Source organism: Sesamum indicum, linkage group LG6, assembly GCF_026168435.1.
Source record: "Sesamum indicum cultivar Baizhima isolate 11 linkage group LG6, ASM2616843v1, whole genome shotgun sequence".
Classification (NCBI taxonomy): domain Eukaryota; kingdom Viridiplantae; phylum Streptophyta; class Magnoliopsida; order Lamiales; family Pedaliaceae; genus Sesamum; species Sesamum indicum.
Genome location: NC_142662.1, coordinates 11,675,192 through 11,697,273, shown reverse-complemented (window position 1 = coordinate 11,697,273; position 22,082 = coordinate 11,675,192). Strand labels below are relative to the sequence as shown.

Sequence of the window (22,082 nt, the reverse complement as noted above, 5' to 3'; positions counted from 1 at the left end):
TGCTTATGAAACAAGTTGTATAATGGCCTCGTTATTTATCACTATCCCAACAACTCACAACTTCTTTCAAGAAGAAAGTGGTAAAGAGAGCTGAGGGCAGTGCATGGGAAGTTGGTCTCGTATTTTAGAAAAAATAAACTACAAGGAAAGAAAGCAACAGAAAAAGTTCTATGGAGCTAGTTACCCAATGCATACAACAGAATGAAATATTCCATAAGACATCAAAGATCAAATGTACCAAATACCTGCCCTTTCTTGGTGGTAAGTTGTAAGACTAATGTTGCTGGCTTTATTTCCCCACAGTTGGCTCACCACTAAAGATAACAAGAAATAACACGAGCTATGAGATCTATTAGCGATATGGAAACAAACAAGTTCACATGATTAAAGAAAAATTGGGAACGAGTCACATACGTCTTATCAAGGATATGTATGGATATATCATTCACCCCTTCTTATCAAACTTGTAATTTAATAATCTCCACAAATGCAATCGGATCAAGAAACTCAAATTCGGGAGATACTCCAATGCGAAAGGGGATTCCAGCAATGGAGAAAGCTCGACATTTCCCACCACCACTGACGTTATCAAAACTCGGTGGGGATTGCTTTTCTATCTCTTTTTTTTTTTTTTTTTGCCGAATACTGATCTCTTTTTCTTTTTTTTTTCTTTTTGTTCTTTTTTTGTTTTTCTTTCTCTTTTTGTTCTTTTTCTTCGGATTTTCTTTTTGGCGTTCGAATTCTCTTAAGCTTATCCCCCATTGCATCTTTAGAAATCCGTTCTTGTAATCTGAAAAAAAATAGAAGACAAGACAGACAACCATGTAAGAAACCCATAAACCTAAGAAGAGAATAATGTCTTTCGAAGAACTAATTAACATTCATAGCTCTAATTCTAAAGACTAAAGTGTCATTAGTCCATTTATTTTTGAGCAACTTCAATGAGAAATAAACAAATATTGCATCCAGCTCACGGCAGTAAACTACAGTGGAAACCCCCGTTACATATAAACTAGAAATTCTACAAAATAAACAAAGCTTCTGTAACTTAATGTTTTCGACATACCCACTTGATATTCCACCACCTGCATAAATTCCTCCACTTTTATGCTCAACAATGTTCATGGTCAAATCAACTTTGCCTGCATTGACGAAATTACAATAAACCAATAGATCCAGGTGGACACTGCCGTTAATATTTAACCGCATTTACCAAAAACATTGAAGTAGCATCAAGAACCATTTACCAACAGCCGGCTCACGAATAATACTAACGTCGTCCGTAATACCATAGCTAGGACATAACCCACATCACTTTTCCACTAAATCATACAATAGACCTTCATAAGACAAATAGCTCAATCGAGTTCACAACGAGCAAACTTTAAACATGAGATAGTAAACTAATCTACCAATGCCAATTTGTTCTATTCCTTTTATTGCATTTTGCAACCGTTGCTTATGAAACAAGTTGTATTGTGACGCCCCAAAAAATTATAATATATAATTGTGGGATTAATTGATAATTTGTTATAAAATTTAGTTAATTAGTAAATAAATTATGGGCCATAATTGAAATATAATAAAATTTGAACGGATTAAATTGGAGTTTGTTATAATATTTTGGGACAATTTATATTAATTAAAGAAAATTAGAAAGGACGTAATGGGTATTTTGAGAAAAGTTTAATTAAATATATAAAATAATAATAATATTATTATGTATATAATAATATAATATAATATTTATATATATATATATATATAAAGTGAGGAGAGAGAGGGTTTGAAGTGAGGCGGTGGGGCTCTCCTTTTTACTCTTCATTTCATAACATACACACATATGCACATTAATACACACACTCATATGCACACAGCAACGCGCACACACATTTCGGAAAAACAGAGGTATGGATTTTGAACTTTAATTTTTATTAATTTATATAATTCTATTATTTAAGTACTCCATTTATTAAATGTTGATTATATTAAGCGATATACTATTTAATCGGAGTACTTTATGATTTTGATTATTTAAATTAGTGTCGTATTAAATATCTCATTTGATATAAAAATGATATAGTTGGGTAATTGAAATATTAGATTTGTGAGATTTAATTATCGTTATAGCTAATTTATATAATTCCATCGGAATTGCTAACCAAATACGCAATTATATGTATTATTGTTTAATTAAAGAGTATACTAGCGAGAAATTGATAGAAAATTTATAGAAATATTCTGAGAATTATATTTAATAAATGGTATGTTATTAAAGAGGAAAAATGAAGATTTGTACTTCGACAGAAATGGAATATTGAAGAATTATTAGAAATTGTACGAATAATATTTAATATTATATTTAAAAAGAAATTACGATATTCTCGATATATTAATTGTATTGGTATAATTCATTATAGGATACGGGGGTGAAGTAAAAGGACTGACAATTAGTGACAGAGTAGAAAGAAACGTTGTGAGGTCGAGGTAAGTAAATAATTAGTATTATCTATATATGCTTTCTGTATTTGTGGTTTTACTGTTATATGAATTTGTGGTTAATGCTGCCATTGATTTGTCTGAAATTATATAAGTGATGAATGATTTGATTTGATTGTCGATATTGTGTACGTGGAATGAGGAAATACGTTGAAATATTATGTTTATTGTTTGATGTGTTGTGGATATCTGAAAATGAGAATATGTAATGATATATTGTTTTACGTTACTAGTTGCTTACAAGAATGGTGATATGTGGAAATGAGGGAGTGGTGGAAATTGAATATAATTGTGGCGTGAATACCCCTTGACGTGTTGAAAATGCTATGTGCGCAATGAAAAGAGCTTTGATGCGATGCTATGTGCGAAAAGAAAATGCTATGTGCGAAATGAAACAGCTATGTGCGAGATTGATGAGCCGGCTGTCAAGGGGGTTCACTTAAATTTATATAACGGTGAGATTGAGTTGGCGGGAAAAACACAATATCACCTTCTGGTAAGCAAACTAGGAAAAATAGAGTTTGGATTGATTGTCTTATTATGAGATAGTCATGTGGTGTAATAAAGTTGATTATGTTGGAATTAAATTGATTGTATTCCATTCGTGTTGCTTGTTTATCTTGTTTGGGCTATGGTTGACATGCATATATAGATAGGACTGGTTATTTGCTTACTGAGTGGCAGGCTCATTCCCCTGCTGACATTTTCTTTCAGGAATAGACTTTGAGGTGTCTGACTGTTGAAGAATAGGTCCACGCGCTATACCCAGGCAGGTCGGGCCAGTATGCAGTTTTCTCCTCTTTGTCAGTTAGAGTACAAAGCACATTTTGTTTGTACAGAGAGAATATAAGCGTAAAGAATACTTGTGACGAATCACCTTGTGGTGTGTGATATGTATATATATATATATAATGTTGTGGGCTGATAATACCTATTATGACGTTGGGGTTACGTATACACATGGATTAAATTATTATGTGCATTTATATATATAAACACAGGGATTACAATAAGTATGACGTTTAGGGTAGGTATAGCCCTTGTAGCAAAGGGGGTGCTACATTAGGTGGTATCAGAGCAGGGATTAGATTTTCTTGGGATAGTAGATGAAATGTTATTTTATACTTACGGTGTATATGCTAGGAATCTACTCACATGTGTATATTTCATATAGGATGGAAGCGTCAATAAAACGCTGCTGGCCCAGCTGAGTCAATAGAGTCTGTGCAGGGTCATGATTCAGGATCAGAACATCGGGGGTTAGGATCCCAAAATAGAAATGTTCTACAACTAGTAATAAATCCCTTTATGGAACAGTTATTAGAAATGATGCAAAGGACATGAGAGAAAAGTATTCATATTTATTCCCTGAGCTGATAACTTAGTTAAATTTCGAGGACGAAATTTTTATTGGGAGGGGAGAATTGTGACGCCCCAAAAAATTATAATATATAATTGTGGGATTAATTGATAATTTGTTATAAAATTTAGTTAATTAGTAAATAAATTATGGGCCATAATTGGAATATAATAAAATTTGAACGGATTAAATTGGAGTTTGTTATAATATTTTGGGACAATTTATATTAATTAAAGAAAATTAGAAAGGACGTAATGGGTATTTTGAGAAAAGTTTAATTAAATATATAAAATAATAATAATATTATTATGTATATAATAATATAATATAATATTTATATATATATATATATAAAGTGAGGAGAGAGAGGGTTTGAAGTGAGGCGGTGGGGCTCTCCTTTTTACTCTTCATTTCATAACATACACACATATGCACATTAATACACACACTCATATGCACACACCAACGCGCACACACATTTCGGAAAAACAGAGGTATGGATTTTGAACTTTAATTTTTATTAATTTATATAATTCTATTATTTAAGTACTCCATTTATTAAATGTTGATTATATTAAGCGATATACTATTTAATCGGAGTACTTTATGATTTTGATTATTTAAATTAGTGTCGTATTAAATATCTCATTTGATATAAAAATGATATAGTTGGGTAATTGAAATATTAGATTTGTGAGATTTAATTATCGTTATAGCTAATTTATATAATTCCATCGGAATTGCTAACCAAATACGCAATTATATGTATTATTGTTTAATTAAAGAGTATAATAGCGAGAAATTGATAGAAAATTTATAGAAATATTCTGAGAATTATATTTAATAAATGGTATGTTATTAAAGAGGAAAAATGAAGATTTGTACTTCGACAGAAATGGAATATTGAAGAATTATTAGAAATTGTACGAATAATATTTAATATTATATTTAAAAAGAAATTACGATATTCTCGATATATTAATTGTATGTGGTATAATTCATTATAGGATACGGGGGTGAAGTAAAAGGACTGACAATTAGTGACAGAGTAGAAAGAAACGTTGTGAGGTCGAGGTAAGTAAATAATTAGTATTATCTATATATGCTTTCTGTATTTGTGGTTTTACTGTTATATGAATTTGTGGTTAATGCTGCCATTGATTTGTCTGAAATTATATAAGTGATGAATGATTTGATTTGATTGTCGATATTGTGTACGTGGAATGAGGAAATACGTTGAAATATTATGTTTATTGTTTGATGTGTTGTGGATATCTGAAAATGAGAATATGTAATGATATATTGTTTTACGTTACTAGTTGCTTACAAGAATGGTGATATGTGGAAATGAGGAAGTGGTGGAAATTGAATATAATTGTGGCGTGAATACCCCTTGACGTGTTGAAAATGCTATGTGCGCAATGAAAAGAGCTTTGATGCGATGCTATGTGCGAAAAGAAAATGCTATGTGCGAAATGAAACAGCTATGTGCGAGATTGATGAGCCGGCTGTCAAGGGGGTTCACTTAAATTTATATAACGGTGAGATTGAGTTGGCGGGAAAAACACAATATCACCTTCTGGTAAGCAAACTAGGAAAAATAGAGTTTGGATTGATTGTCTTATTATGAGATAGTCATGTGGTGTAATAAAGTTGATTATGTTGGAATTAAATTGATTGTATTCCATTCGTGTTGCTTGTTTATCTTGTTTGGGCTATGGTTGACATGCATATATAGATAGGACTGGTTATTTGCTTACTGAGTGGCAGGCTCATTCCCCTGCTGACATTTTCTTTCAGGAATAGACTTTGAGGTGTCTGACTGTTGAAGAATAGGTCCACGCGCTATACCCAGGCAGGTCGGGCCAGTATGCAGTTTTCTCCTCTTTGTCAGTTAGAGTACAAAGCACATTTTGTTTGTACAGAGAGAATATAAGCGTAAAGAATACTTGTGACGAATCACCTTGTGGTGTGTGATATGTATATATATATATATAATGTTGTGGGCTGATAATACCTATTATGACGTTGGGGTTACGTATACACATGGATTAAATTATTATGTGCATTTATATATATAAACACAGGGATTACAATAAGTATGACGTTTAGGGTAGGTATAGCCCTTGTAGCAAAGGGGGTGCTACATTAGGTGGTATCAGAGCAGGGATTAGATTTTCTTGGGATAGTAGATGAAATGTTATTTTATACTTACGGTGTATATGCTAGGAATCTACTCACATGTGTATATTTCATATAGGATGGAAGCGTCAATAAAACGCTGCTGGCCCAGCTGAGTCAATAGAGTCTGTGCAGGGTCATGATTCAGGATCAGAACATCGGGGGTTAGGATCCCAAAATAGAAATGTTCTACAACTAGTAATAAATCCCTTTATGGAACAGTTATTAGAAATGATGCAAAGGACATGAGAGAAAAGTATTCATATTTATTCCCTGAGCTGATAACTTAGTTAAATTTCGAGGACGAAATTTTTATTGGGAGGGGAGAATTGTGACGCCCCAAAAAATTATAATATATAATTGTGGGATTAATTGATAATTTGTTATAAAATTTAGTTAATTAGTAAATAAATTATGGGCCATAATTGGAATATAATAAAATTTGAACGGATTAAATTGGAGTTTGTTATAATATTTTGGGACAATTTATATTAATTAAAGAAAATTAGAAAGGACGTAATGGGTATTTTGAGAAAAGTTTAATTAAATATATAAAATAATAATAATATTATTATGTATATAATAATATAATATAATATTTATATATATATATATATAAAGTGAGGAGAGAGAGGGTTTGAAGTGAGGCGGTGGGGCTCTCCTTTTTACTCTTCATTTCATAACATACACACATATGCACATTAATACACACACTCATATGCACACACCAACGCGCACACACATTTCGGAAAAACAGAGGTATGGATTTTGAACTTTAATTTTTATTAATTTATATAATTCTATTATTTAAGTACTCCATTTATTAAATGTTGATTATATTAAGCGATATACTATTTAATCGGAGTACTTTATGATTTTGATTATTTAAATTAGTGTCGTATTAAATATCTCATTTGATATAAAAATGATATAGTTGGGTAATTGAAATATTAGATTTGTGAGATTTAATTATCGTTATAGCTAATTTATATAATTCCATCGGAATTGCTAACCAAATACGCAATTATATGTATTATTGTTTAATTAAAGAGTATAATAGCGAGAAATTGATAGAAAATTTATAGAAATATTCTGAGAATTATATTTAATAAATGGTATGTTATTAAAGAGGAAAAATGAAGATTTGTACTTCGACAGAAATGGAATATTGAAGAATTATTAGAAATTGTACTTCGACAGAAATGGAATTAAGTTGCAAGACTAATGTTGCTGGCTTTATTTCCCCACAGTTGGCTCACCACTAAAGATAACAAGAAATAACACGAGCTATGAGATCTATTAGCGATATGGAAACAAACAAGTTCACATGATTAAAGAAAAATTGGGAACGAGTCACGTACGTCTTATCAAGGATATGTATGGATATATCATTCACCCCTTCTTCTCAAACTTGTAATTTAATAATCTCCACAAATGCAATCGGATCAAGAAACTCAAATTCGGGAGATACTCCAATGCGAAAGGGGATTCCAGCAAAGGAGAAAGCTCGACATTTCCCACCACCATTGACGTTATCAAAACTCGGTGGGGATTGCTTTTCTATCTCTTTTTTTTTTTTTTTTGCCAAATACTGCTCTCTTTTTCGTTTTTTTTCTTTTTGTTCTTTTTTTGTTTTTCTTTCTCTTTTTGTTCTTTTTCTTCGGATTTTCTCTTTGGCGTTCGAAATCTCTTAAGCTTATCCCCATTGCATCTTTAGAAATCCGTTCTTGTAATCTGAAAAAAAATAGAAGACAAGACACACAACCATGTAAGAAACCCATAAACCTAAGAAGAGAATAATGTCCTTCGAAGAACTAATTAACATTCATAGCTCTAATTCTAAAGACTAAAGTGTCATTAGTCCATTTATTTTTTAGCAACTTCAATGAGAAATAAACAAATATTGCATCCAGCTCACGGCAGTAAACTACAGTAGAAACCCCCGTTACATATAAACTAGAAATTCTACAAAATAAACAAAGCTTATGTAACTTAATGTTTTCGACATACCCACTTGATATTCCACCACGTGCATAAATTCCTCCACTTTTATGCTCAACAATGTTCATGGTCAAATCAACTTTGCCTGCATTGACGAAATTACAATAAACCAATAGATCCAAGTGGACACTGCCGTTAATATTTAACCGCATTTACCAAAAACAATGAAGTAGCATCAAGAACCATTTACCAACAGCCGGATCACGAATAATACTAACGTCGTCCGTAATACCATAGCTAGGACATAACCCACATCACTTTTCCACTAAATCATACAATAGACCTTCATAAGACAAATAGCTCAATCGAGTTCACAACGAGCAAACTTTAAACATGAGATAGTAAACTAATCTACCAATGCCAATTTGTGCTATTCCTTTTATTGCATTTTGCAACCGTTGCTTATGAAACAAGTTGTATAATGGCCTCGTTATTTATCACTATCCCAACAACTCACAACTTCTTTCAAGAAGAAAGTGGTAAAAAGAGCTGAGGGCAGTGCATCGGAAGTTGGTCTCGTATTTTAGAAAAAATAAACTACAAGGAAAGAAAGCAACAGAAAAAGTTCTATGGAGCTAGTTACCCATGGCATACAACAGAATGAAATATTCCATAAGACATCAAAGATCAAATGTACCAAATACCTGCCCTTTCTTGGTGGTAAGTTGCAAGACTAATGTTGCTGGCTTTATTTCCCCACAGTTGGCTCACCACTAAAGATAACAAGAAATAACACGAGCTATGAGATCTATTAGCGATATGGAAACAAACAAGTTCACATGATTAAAGAAAAATTGGGAACGAGTCACGTACGTCTTATCAAGGATATGTATGGATATATCATTCACCCCTTTTTCTCAAACTTGTAATTTAATAATCTCCACAAATGCAATCGGATCAAGAAACTCAAATTCGGGAGATACTCCAATGCGAAAGGGGATTCCAGCAATGGAGAAAGCTCGACATTTCCCACCACCACTGACGTTATCAAAACTCGGTGGGGATTGCTTTTCTATCTCTTTTTTTTTTTTTTTTGCCGAATACTGCTCTCTTTTTCGTTTTTTTTCTTTTTGTTCTTTTTTTGTTTTTCTTTCTCTTTTTGTTCTTTTTCTTCGGATTTTCTTTTTGGCGTTCGAATTCTCTTAAGCTTATCCCCCATTGCATCTTTAGAAATCCGTTCTTGTAATCTGAAAAAAAATAGAAGACAAGACAGACAACCATGTAAGAAACCCATTAACCTAAGAAGAGAATAATGTCCTTCGAAGAACTAATTAACATTCATAGCTCTAATTCTAAAGACTAAAGTGTCATTAGTCCATTTATTTTTTAGCAACTTCAATGAGAAATAAACAAATATTGCATCCAGCTCACGGCAGTAAACTACAGTAGAAACCCCCGTCACATATAAACCAGAAATGCTACAAAATAAACAAAGCTTATGTTACCTTAATGTTTTCGACATACCTACTTGATATTCCACCACCTCCATAAATTCGTCCACTTTTACGCTCAACAATGTTCATGATCAAATCAATTTTGCCGGCATTGACGAAATTACAATAAACCAATAGATCCAGGTGGACACTGCCGTTAATATTTAACCACATTTACCAAAAACATTGAAGGAGCATCAAAAACCATTTACCAACAGCCGGCTCACGAATAATACTAACGTCGTCCGTAATACCATAGCTAGGACATAACCCACATCACTTTTCCACTAAATCATACAATAGACCTTCATAAGACAAATAGCTCAATCGAGTTCACAACGAGCAAACTTTAAACATGAGATAGTAAACTAATCTACCAATGCCAATTTGTGCTATTCCTTTTGTTGCATTTTGCAACCGTTGCTTATGAAACAAGTTGTATAATGGCCTCGTTATTTATCACTATCCCAATTCTTTCAAGAAGAAAGTGGTAAAGAGAGCTGAGGGCAGTGCATCGGAAGTTGGTCTCGTATTTTAGAAAAAATAAACTACAAGGAAAGAAAGCAACAGAAAAAGTTCTATGGAGCTAGTTACCCAATGCATACAACAGAATTAAATATTCCATAAGACATCAATGATCAAATGTACCAAATACCTGCCCTTTCTTGGTGGTAAGTTGCAAGACTAATGTTGCTGGCTTTATTTCCCCACAGTTGGCTCACCACTAAAGATAACAAGAAATAACACGAGCTATGAGATCTATTAGCGATATGGAAACAAACAAGTTCACATGATTAAAGAAAAATTGGGAACGAGTCACGTACGTCTTATCAAGGATATGTATGGATATATCATTCACCCCTTCTTCTCAAACTTGTAATTTAATAATCTCCACAAATGCAATCGGATCAAGAAACTCAAATTCGGGAGATACTCCAATGCGAAAGGGGATTCCAGCAAAGGAGAAACCTCGACATTTCCCACCACCACTGACGTTATCAAAACTCGGTGGGGATTGCTTTTTTATCTCTTTTTTTTTTTTTTTGCCGAATACTGCTCTCTTTTTCTTTTTTTTTCTTTTTGTTCTTTTTTTGTTTTTCTTTCTCTTTTTCTTCGGATTTTCTTTTTGGCGTTCGAAATCTCTTAAGCTTATCCCCATTGCATCTTTAGAAATCCGTTCTTGTAATCTGAAAAAAAATAGAAGATAAGACACACAACCATGTAAGAAACCCATAAACCTAAGAAGAGAATAATGTCCTTCGAAGAACTAATTAACATTCATAGCTCTAATTCTAAAGACTAAAGTGTCATTAGTCCATTTATTTTTTAGCAACTTCAATGAGAAATAAACAAATATTGCATCCAGCTCACGGCAGTAAACTACAGTGGAAACCCCCGTTACATATAAACTAGAAATTCTACAAAATAAACAAAGCTTCTGTAACTTAATGTTTTCGACATACCCACTTGATATTCCACCACCTGCATAAATTCCTCCACTTTTATGCTCAACAATGTTCATGGTCAAATCAACTTTGCCTGCATTGACGAAATTACAATAAACCAATAGATCCAAGTGGACACTGCCGTTAATATTTAACCGCATTTACCAAAAACAATGAAGTAGCATCAAGAACCATTTACCAACAGCCGGATCACGAATAATACTAACGTCGTCCGTAATACCATAGCTAGGACATAACCCACATCACTTTTCCACTAAATCATACAATAGACCTTCATAAGACAAATAGCTCAATCGAGTTCACAACGAGCAAACTTTAAACATGAGATAGTAAACAAATCTACCAATGCCAATTTGTGCAATTCCTTTTATTGCATTTTGCAACCATTGCTTATGAAACAAGTTGTATAATGGCCTCGTTTTTTATCACTATCCCAACAACTCACAACTTCTTTCAAGAAGAAAGTGGTAAAGAGAGCTGAGGGCAGTGCATCAGAAGTTGGTCTCGCATGTTAGAAAAAATAAACTACAAGGAAAGAAAGCAACAGAAAAAGTTCTATGGAGCTAGTTACCCAATGCATACAACAGAATGAAATATTCCATAAGACATCAAAGATAAAATGTACCAAATACCTGCCCTTTCTTGGTGGTAAGTTGCAGGACTAATGTTGCTGGCTTTATTTCCCCACAGTTGGCTCACCACTAAAGATAACAAGAAATAACACGAGCTATGAGATCTATTAGCGATATGGAAACAAACAAGTTCACATGATTAAAGAAAAATTGGGAACGAGTCACGTACGTCTTATCAAGGATATGTATGGATATATCATTCACCCCTTTTTCTCAAACTTGTAATTTAATAATCTCCACAAATGCAATCGGATCAAGAAACTCAAATTCGGGAGATACTCCAATGCGAAAGGGGATTCCAGCAATGGAGAAAGCTCGACATTTCCCACCACCACTGACGTTATCAAAACTCGGTGGGGATTGCTTTTCTATCTCTTTTTTTTTTTTTTTTTTGCCGAATACTGCTCTCTTTTTCGTTTTTTTTCTTTTTGTTCTTTTTTTGTTTTTCTTTCTCTTTTTGTTCTTTTTCTTCGGATTTTCTTTTTGGCGTTCGAATTCTCTTAAGCTTATCCCCCATTGCATCTTTAGAAATCCGTTCTTGTAATCTGAAAAAAAATAGAAGACAAGACAGACAACCATGTAAGAAACCCATTAACCTAAGAAGAGAATAATGTCCTTCGAAGAACTAATTAACATTCATAGCTCTAATTCTAAAGACTAAAGTGTCATTAGTCCATTTATTTTTTAGCAACTTCAATGAGAAATAAACAAATATTGCATCCAGCTCACGGCAGTAAACTACAGTAGAAACCCCCGTCACATATAAACCAGAAATGCTACAAAATAAACAAAGCTTATGTTACCTTAATGTTTTCGACATACCTACTTGATATTCCACCACCTCCATAAATTCGTCCACTTTTACGCTCAACAATGTTCATGGTCAAATCAATTTTGCCGGCATTGACGAAATTACAATAAACCAATAGATCCAGGTGGACACTGCCGTTAATATTTAACCACATTTACCAAAAACATTGAAGGAGCATCAAAAACCATTTACCAACAGCCGGCTCACGAATAATACTAACGTCGTCCGTAATACCATAGCTAGGACATAACCCACATCACTTTTCCACTAAATCATACAATAGACCTTCATAAGACAAATAGCTCAATCGAGTTCACAACGAGCAAACTTTAAACATGAGATAGCAAACTAATCTACCAATGCCAATTTGTGCAATTCCTTTTATTGCATTTTGCAACCGTTGCTTATGAAACAAGTTGTATAATGGCCTCATTTTTTATCACTATCCCAACAACTCACAACTTCTTTCAAGAAGAAAGTGGTAAAGAGAGCTGAGGGCAGTGCATCAGAAGTTGGTCTCGCATGTTAGAAAAAATAAACTACAAGGAAAGAAAGCAACAGAAAAAGTTCTATGGAGCTAGTTACCCAATGCATACAACAGAATTAAATATTCCATAAGACATCAAAGATCAAATGTACCAAATACCTGCCCTTTCTTGGTGGTAAGTTGCAAGACTAATGTTGCTGGCTTTATTTCCCCACAGTTGGCTCACCACTAAAGATAACAAGAAATAACACGAGCTATGAGATCTATTAGCGATATGGAAACAAACAAGTTCACATGATTAAAGAAAAATTGGGAACGAGTCACGTACGTCTTATCAAGGATATGTATGGATATATCATTCACCCCTTCTTCTCAAACTTGTAATTTAATAATCTCCACAAATGCAATCGGATCAAGAAACTCAAATTCGGGAGATACTCCAATGCGAAAGGGGATTCCAGCAATGGAGAAAGCTCGACATTTCCCACCACCACTGACGTTATCAAAACTCGGTGGGGATTGCTTTTCTATCTCCTTTTTTTTTTTTTGCCGAATACTGCTCTCTTTTTCTTTTTTTTTTCTTTTTGTTCTTTTTTTGTTTTTCTTTCTCTTTTTGTTATTTTTCTTCGGATTTTCTTTTTGGCGTTCGAAATCTCTTAAGCTTATCCCCAATTGCATCTTTAGAAATCCGTTCTTGTAATCTGAAAAAAAATAGAAGACAAGACACACAACCATGTAAGAAACCCATAAACCTAAGAAGAGAATAATGTCCTTCGAAGAACAAATTAACATTCATAACTCTAATTCTAAAGACTAAAGTGTCATTAGTCCATTTATTTTTTAGCAACTTCAATGAGAAATAAACAAATATTGCATCCAGCTCACGGCAGTAAACTACAGTAGAAACCCCCATCACATATAAACCAGAAATGCTACAAAATAAACAAAGCTTATGTAACTTAATGTTTTCGACATACCCACTTGATATTCCACCACCTCCATAAATTCGTCCACTTTTACGCTCAATAATGTTCATGGTCAAATCAATTTTGCCTGCATTGACGAAATTACAATAAACCAATAGATCCAGGTGGACACTGCCGTTAATATTTAACCACATTTACCAAAAACATTGAAGTAGCATCAAAAACCATTTACCAATAGCCGGCTCACGAATAATACTAACGTCGTCTGTAATACCATAGCTAGGACATAACCCACATCACTTTTCCACTAAATCATACAATAGACCTTCATAAGACAAATAGCCCAATCGAGTTCACAACGAGCAAACTTTAAACATGAAATAGTAAACTAATCTACCAATGCCAATTTGTGCAATTCCTTTTATTGCATTTTGCAACCGTTGCTTATGAAACAAGTTGTATAATGGCCTCGTTTTTTATCACTATCCCAACAACTCACAACTTCTTTCAAGAAGAAAGTGGTAAAGAGAGCTGAGGGCAGTGCATCGGAAGTTGGTCTCGCATGTTAGAAAAAATAAACTATAAGGAAAGAAAGCAACAGAAAAAGTTCTATGGAGCTAGTTACCCAATGCATACAACAGAATGAAATATTCCATAAGACATTAAAGATCAAATGTACCAAATACCTGCCCTTTCTTGGTGGTAAGTTGCAAGACTAATGTTGCTGGCTTTATTTCCCCACAGTTGGCTCACCACTAAAGATAACAAGAAATAACACGAGCTATGAGATCTATTAGCGATATGGAAACAAACAAGTTCACATGATTAAAGAAAAATTGGGAACGAGTCACGTACGTCTTATCAAGGATATGTATGGATATATCATTCACCCCTTTTTCTCAAACTTGTAATTTAATAATCTCCACAAATGCAATCGGATCAAGAAACTCAAATTCGGGAGATACTCCAATGCGAAAGGGGATTCCAGCAATGGAGAAAGCTCGACATTTCCCACCACCACTGACGTTATCAAAACTCGGTGGGGATTGCTTTTCTATCTCTTTGTTTTTTTTTTTTTTTGCCGAATACTGCTCTCTTTTTCTTTTTTTTTCTTTTTGTTCTTTTTTTGTTTTTCTTTCTCTTTTTCTTCTTTTTCTTCGGATTTTCTTTTTGGCGTTCGAAATCTCTTAAGCTTATCCCCCATTGCATTTTTAGAAATCCGTTCTTGTAATCTGAAAAAAAATAGAAGACAAGACAGACAACCATGTAAGAAACCCATAAACCTAAGAAGAGAATAATGTCCTTCGAAGAACTAATTAACATTCATAGCTCTAATTCTAAAGACTAAAGTGTCATTAGTCCATTTATTTTTTAGCAACTTCAATGAGAAATAAACAAATATTGCATCCAGCTCACGGCAGTAAACTACAGTAGAAACCCCCATCACATATAAACCAGAAATGCTACAAAATAAACAAAGCTTATGTAACTTAATATTTTCGACATACCCACTTGATATTCCACCACCTCCATAAATTCGTCCACTTTTACGCTCAATAATGTTCATGGTCAAATCAATTTTGCCTGCATTGACGAAATTACAATAAACCAATAGATACAGGTGGACACTGCCGTTAATATTTAACCACATTTACCAAAAACATTGAAGTAGCATCAAAAACCATTTACCAATAGCCGGCTCACGAATAATACTAACGTCGTCCGTAATACCATAGCTAGGACATAACCCACATCACTTTTCCACTAAATCATACAATAGACCTTCATAAGACAAATAGCCCAATCGAGTTCACAACGAGCAAACTTTAAACATGAAATAGTAAACTAATCTACCAATGCCAATTTGTGCAATTCCTTTTATTGCATTTTGCAACCGTTGCTTATGAAACAAGTTGTATAATGGCCTCGTTTTTTATCACTATCCCAACAACTCACAACTTCTTTCAAGAAGAAAGTGGTAAAGAGAGCTGAGGGCAGTGCATCGGAAGTTGGTCTCGCATGTTAGAAAAAATAAACTACAAGGAAAGAAAGCAACAGAAAAAGTTCTATGGAGCTAGTTACCCAATGCATACAACAGAATGAAATATTCCATAAGACATTAAAGATCAAATGTACCAAATACCTGCCCTTTCTTGGTGGTAAGTTGCAAGACTAATGTTGCTGGCTTTATTTCCCCACAGTTGGCTCACCACTAAAGATAACAAGAAATAACACGAGCTATGAGATCTATTAGCGATATGGAAACAAACAAGTTCACATGATTAAAGAAAAATTGGGAACGAGTCACGTACGTCTTATCAAGGATATGTATGGATATATCATTCACCCCTTTTTCTCAAACTTGTAATTTAATAATCTCCACAAATGCAATCGGATCAAGAAACTCAAATTCGGCGATACTCCAATGCGAAAGGGGATTCCAGCAATGGAGAAAGCTCGACATTTCCCACCACCACTAACGTTATCAAAACTCGGTGGGGATTGCTTTTCTATCTCTTTGTTTTTTTTTTTTTTTGCCGAATACTGCTCTCTTTTTCTTTTTTTTTCTTTTTGTTCTTTTTTTGTTTTTCTTTCTCTTTTTCTTCTTTTTCTTCGGATTTTCTTTTTGGCGTTCGAAATCTCTTAAGCTTATCCCCCATTGCATCTTTAGAAATCCGTTCTTGTAATCTGAAAAAAAATAGAAGACAAGACAGACAACCATGTAAGAAACCCATAAACCTAAGAAGAGAATAATGTCCTTCGAAGAACTAATTAACATTCGTAGCTCTAATTCTAAAGACTAAAGTGTCATTAGTCCATTTATTTTTTAGCAACTTCAATGAGAAATAAACAAATATTGCATCCAGCTCACGGCAGTAAACTACAGTAGAAACCCCCATCACATATAAACCAGAAATGCTACAAAATAAACAAAGCTTATGTAACTTAATGTTTTCGACATACCCACTTGATATTCCACCACCTCCATAAATTCGTCCACTTTTACGCTCAATAATGTTCATGGTCAAATCAATTTTGCGTGCATTGACGAAATTACAATAAACCAATAGATCCAGGTGGACACTGCCGTTAATATTTAACCACATTTACCAAAAACATTGAAGTAGTATCAAAAACCATTTACCAACAGCCGGCTCACGAATAATACTAACGTCGTCCGTAATACCATAGCTAGGACATAACCCACATCACTTTTCCACTAAATCATACAATAGACCTTCATAAGACAAATAGCTCAATCGAGTTCACAACGAGCAAACTTTAAACATGAGATAGTAAACTAATCTACCAATGCCAATTTGTGCAATTCCTTTTATTGCATTTTGCAACCGTTGCTTATGAAACAAGTTGTATAATGGCCTCGTTTTTTATCACTATCCCAACAACTCACAACTTCTTTCAAGAAGAAAGTGGTAAAGAGAGCTGAGGGCAGTGCATCGGAAGTTGGTCTCGCATGTTTGAAAAAATAAACTACAAGGAAAGAAAGCAACAGAAAAAGTTCTATGGAGCTAGTTACCCAATGCATACAACAGAATTAAATATTCCATAAGACATCAAAGATCAAATGTACCAAATACCTGCCCTTTCTTGGTGGTAAGTTGCAAGACTAATGTTGCTGGCTTTATTTCTCCACAGTTGGCTCACCACTAAAGATAACAAGAAATAACACGAGCTATGAGATCTATTAGCGATATGGAAACAAACAAGTTCACATGATTAAAGAAAAATTGGGAACGAGTCACGTACGTCTTATCAAGGATATGTATGGATATATCATTCACCCCTTCTTCTCAAACTTGTAATTTAATAATCTCCACAAATGCAATCGGATCAAGAAACTCAAATTCGGGAGATACTCCAATGCGAAAGGGGATTCCAGCAAAGGAGAAAGCTCGACATTTCCCACCACCACTGACGTTATCAAAACTCGGTGGGGATTGCTTTTTTATCTCTGTTTTTTTTTTTTTGCCGAATACTGCTCTCTTTTTCTTTTTTTTTCTTTTTGTTCTTTTTTTGTTTTTCTTTCTCTTTTTGTTCTTTTTCTTCGGATTTTCTTTTTGGCGTTCGAAATCTCTTAAGCTTATCCCCCATTGCATCTTTAGAAATCCGTTCTTGTAATCTGAAAAAAAATAGAGGACAAGACAGACAACCATGTAAGAAACCCATAAACCTAAGAAGAGAATAATGTCCTTCGAAGAACTAATTAACATTCATAGCTCTAATTCTAAAGACTAAAGTGTCATTAGTCCATTTATTTTTTAGCAACTTCAATGAGAAATAAACAAATATTGCATCCAGCTCACGGCAGTAAACTACAGTAGAAACCCCCGTCACATATAAACCAGAAATGCTACAAAATAAACAAAGCTTATGTAACTTAACGTTTTCGACATACCCACTTGATATTCCACCACCTCCATAAATTCGTCCACTTTTACGCTCAATAATGTTCATGGTCAAATCAATTTTGCCTGCATTGACGAAATTACAATAAACCAATAGATCCAGGTGGACATTGCCGTTAATATTTAACCACTTTTACCAAAAACATTGAAGTAGCATCAAAAACCATTTACCAACAGCCGGCTCACGAATAATACTAACGTCGTCCGTAATACCATAGCTAGGACATAACCCACATCACTTTTCCACTAAATCATACAATAGACCTTCATAAGACAAATAGCTCAATCGAGTTCACAACGAGCAAACTTTAAACATGAGATAGTAAACTAATCTACCAATGCCAATTTGTGCTATTCCTTTTATTGCATTTTGCAACCGTTGCTTATGAAACAAGTTGTATAATGGCCTCGTTTTTTATCACTATCCCAACAACTCACAACTTCTTTCAAGAAGAAAGTGGTAAAGAGAGCTGAGGGCAGTGCATCGGAAGTTGGTCTCGCATTTTAGAAAAAATAAACTACAAGGAAAGAAAGCAACAAAAAAAGTTCTATGGAGCTAGTTACCCAATGCATACAACAGAATGAAATATTCCATAAGACATCAAAGATCAAATGTACCAAATACCTGCCCTTTCTTGGTGGTAAGTTGCAAGACTAATGTTGCTGGCTATATTTCCCCACAGTTGGCTCACCACTAAAGATAACAAGAAATAACACGAGCTATGAGATCTATTAGCGATATGGAAACAAACAAGTTCACATGATTAAAGAAAAATTGGGAACGAGTCACGTACGTCTTATCAAGGATATGTATGGATATATCATTCACCCCTTCTTCTCAAACTTGTAATTTAATAATTTCCACAAATGCAATCGGATCAAGAAACTCAAATTCGGGAGATACTCCAATGCGAAAGGGGATTCCAGCAAAGGAGAAAGCTCGACATTTCCCACCACCACTGACGTTATCAAAACTCGGTGGGGATTGCTTTTTTATCTCTGTTTTTTTTTTTTTGCCGAATACTGCTCTCTTTTTCTTTTTTTTTCTTTTTGTTCTTTTTTTGTTTTTCTTTCTCTTTTTGTTCTTTTTCTTCGGATTTTCTTTTTGGCGTTCGAATTCTCTTAAGCTTATCCCCCATTGCATCTTTAGAAATCAGTTCTTGTAATCTGAAAAAAAATAGAAGACAAGACAGGCAACCATGTAAGAAACCCATAAACCTAAGAAGAGAATAATGTCCTTCGAAGAACTAATTAACATTCATAGCTCTAATTCTAAAGACTAAAGTGTCATTAGTCCATTTATTTTTTAGCAACTTCAATGAGAAATAAACAAATATTGCATCCAGCTCACGGCAGTAAACTACAGTAGAAACCCCCGTCACATATAAACCAGAAATGCTACAAAATAAACAAAGCTTATGTAACTTAATGTTTTCGACATACCTACTTGATATTCCACCACCTCCATAAATTCGTCCACTTTTACGCTCAACAATGTTCATGGTCAAATCAATTTTGCCTGCATTGACGAAATTACAATAAACCAATAGATCCAGGTGGACACTGCCGTTAATATTTAACCACATTTACCAAAAATATTGAAGTAGCATCAAAAACCATTTACCAACAGCCGGCTCACGAATAATACTAACGTCGTCCGTAATACCATAGCTAGGACATAACCCACATCACTTTTCCACTAAATCATACAATAGACCTTCATAAGACAAATAGCTCAATCGAGTTCACAACGAGCAAACTTTAAACATGAGATAGTAAACTAATCTACCAATGCCAATTTGTGCTATTCCTTTTATTGCATTTTGCAACCGTTGCTTATGAAACAATTGTATAATGGCCTCGTTTTTTATCACTATCCCAACAACTCACAACTTCTTTCAAGAAGAAAGTGGTAAAGAGAGCTGAGGGCAGTGCATCGGAAGTTGGTCTCGCATTTTAGAAAAAATAAACTACAAGGAAAGAAAGCAACAAAAAAAGTTCTATGGAGCTAGTTACCCAATGCATACAACAGAATGAAATATTCCATAAGACATCAAAGATCAAATGTACCAAATACCTGCCCTTTCTTGGTGGTAAGTTGCAAGACTAATGTTGCTGGCTATATTTCCCCACAGTTGGCTCACCACTAAAGATAACAAGAAATAACACGAGCTATGAGATCTATTAGCGATATGGAAACAAACAAGTTCACATGATTAAAGAAAAATTGGGAACGAGTCACGTACATCTTATCAAGGATATGTATGGATATATCATTCACCCCTTCTTCTGAAACTTGTAATTTAATAATTTCCACAAATGCAATCGGATCAAGAAACTCAAATTCGGGAGATACTCCAATGCGAAAGGGGATTCCAGCAAAGGAGAAAGCTCGACATTTCCCACCCCCACTGACGTTATCAAAACTCGGTGGGGATTGCTTTTCTATCTCTTTTTTTTTTTTTTTTGCCGAATACTGCTCTCTTTTTCGTTTTTTTTCTTTTTGTTCTTTTTTTGTTTTTCTTTCTCTTTTTGTTCTGTTTCTTCGGATTTTCTTTTTGGCGTTCGAATTCTCTTAAGCTTATCCCCCATTGCATCTTTAGAAATCCGTTCTTGTAATCTGAAAAAAAATAGAGGACAAGACAGACAACCATGTAAGAAACCCATTAACCTAAGAAGGGAATAATGTCCTTTGAAGAACTAATTAACATTCATAGCTCTAATTCTAAAGACTAAAGTGTCATTAGTCCATTTATTTTTTAGCAACTTCAATGAGAAATAAACAAATATTGCATCCAGCTCACGGCAGTAAACTACAGTAGAAACCCCCGTCACATATAAACCAGAAATACTACAAAATAAACAAAGCTTATGTAACTTAATGTTTTCGACATACCCACTTGATATTCCACCACCTCCATAAATTCGTCCACTTTTACGCTCAATAATGTTCATGGTCAAATCAATTTTGCCTGCATTGATGAAATTACAATAAACCAATAGATCCAGGTGGACACTGCCGTTAATATTTAACCACATTTACCAAAAACATTGAAGTAGCATCAAAAACCATTTACCAACAGCCGGCTCACGAATAATACTAACGTCGTCCGTAATACCATAGCTAGGACATAACCCACATCACTTTTCCACTAAATCATACAATAGACCTTCATAAGACAAATAGCTCAATCGAGTTCACAACGAGTAAACTTTAAACATGAGATAGTAAACTAATCTACCAATGCCAATTTGTGCTATTCCTTTTGTTGCATTTTGCAACCGTTGCTTATGAAACAAGTTGTATAATGGCCTCGTTATTTATCACTATCCCAATTCTTTCAAGAAGAAAGTGGTAAAGAGAGCTGAGGGCAGTGCATCGGAAGCTGGTCTCGTATTTTAGAAAAAATAAACTACAAGGAAAGAAAGCAACAGAAAAAGTTCTATGGAGCTAGTTACCGAATGCATACAACAGAATGAAATATTCCATAAGACATCAAAGATCAAATGTACCAAATACCTGCCCTTTCTTGGTGGTAAGTTGCAAGACTAATGTTGCTGGCTATATTTCCCCACAGTTGGCTCACCACTAAAGATAACAAGAAATAACACGAGCTATGAGATCTATTAGCGATATGGAAACAAACAAGTTCACATGATTAAAGAAAAATTGGGAACGAGTCACGTACATCTTATCAAGGATATGTATGGATATATCATTCACCCCTTCTTCTGAAACTTGTAATTTAATAATCTCCACAAATGCAATCGGATCAAGAAACTCAAATTCGGGAGATACTCCAATGCGAAAGGGGATTCCAGCAAAGGAGAAAGCTCGACATTTCCCACCCCCACTGAC

The 22,082-nt window shown here is 34.2% G+C and overlaps 3 long non-coding RNA genes across 5 annotated transcripts; 1 reads left to right on the top strand and 2 right to left on the bottom strand.

The window, feature by feature from the left end:
• The first annotated feature begins 1,603 nt into the window (after positions 1-1,603).
• On the top strand, positions 1,604-5,900 carry LOC148787776 (uncharacterized). Its single transcript, XR_016065959.1, has 5 exons — positions 1,604-1,908; positions 2,421-2,487; positions 3,214-4,353; positions 4,867-4,933; positions 5,660-5,900. It is a non-coding gene; the product is annotated as an uncharacterized LOC148787776 (long non-coding RNA).
• Positions 5,901-6,302: 402 nt separating this feature from the next.
• On the bottom strand, positions 6,303-18,447 carry LOC148787775 (uncharacterized). Of its 3 annotated transcripts, XR_016065962.1 has the most exons (8): positions 17,396-18,447; positions 16,109-16,484; positions 15,305-16,008; positions 14,652-15,028; positions 13,848-14,551; positions 8,855-10,661; positions 8,051-8,754; positions 6,307-7,774 (listed from the first exon to the last, which is right to left on the bottom strand). It is a non-coding gene; the product is annotated as an uncharacterized LOC148787775 (long non-coding RNA). The 3 variants fall into 3 exon arrangements; XR_016065960.1 differs by having other exon boundaries at positions 6,303-7,774; positions 16,109-18,447; XR_016065961.1 differs by lacking the exons at positions 6,307-7,774; positions 8,051-8,754; positions 8,855-10,661 and adding an exon at positions 13,215-13,571 and having other exon boundaries at positions 16,109-18,447.
• A 32-nt stretch (positions 18,448-18,479) lies between these two features.
• Positions 18,480-20,940, bottom strand: LOC148787774 (uncharacterized). The gene is made up of 3 exons (XR_016065958.1): positions 19,667-20,940; positions 19,018-19,390; positions 18,480-18,917 (listed from the first exon to the last, which is right to left on the bottom strand). It is a non-coding gene; the product is annotated as an uncharacterized LOC148787774 (long non-coding RNA).
• Positions 20,941-22,082: the final 1,142 nt, after the last annotated feature.